This window comes from Penaeus chinensis, chromosome 40 (assembly GCF_019202785.1).
Source record: "Penaeus chinensis breed Huanghai No. 1 chromosome 40, ASM1920278v2, whole genome shotgun sequence".
Classification (NCBI taxonomy): domain Eukaryota; kingdom Metazoa; phylum Arthropoda; class Malacostraca; order Decapoda; family Penaeidae; genus Penaeus; species Penaeus chinensis.
The window spans coordinates 24,774,316-24,774,612 of NC_061858.1; positions in this window are offsets into that span (position 1 = coordinate 24,774,316).

The window sequence follows — 297 nt, forward strand, 5'->3', positions numbered from 1 at the left end:
CCATCACAGGCAGAAAGAGGGAGGGATTTTGAGCTGCGAGTTAAATCTCTTGAAAATGACGGATGAAATGAAGCCGAAATTGTTTGAAATGCATATAACACCTTATGTTTTTGCATATTCTGTATATAACATATGCAAATCCGACAATTTCGAGAAGTACCATTTAAAATTGCGACAGTATAATAACAGTGCTGGTGAATGATATTTGCATTATAATTGTTAATTCACTAACTTTGGTTGTTATAACTAAAACCAAAATGACATTACGATTAATGACGACTTGCGGATAATATACAG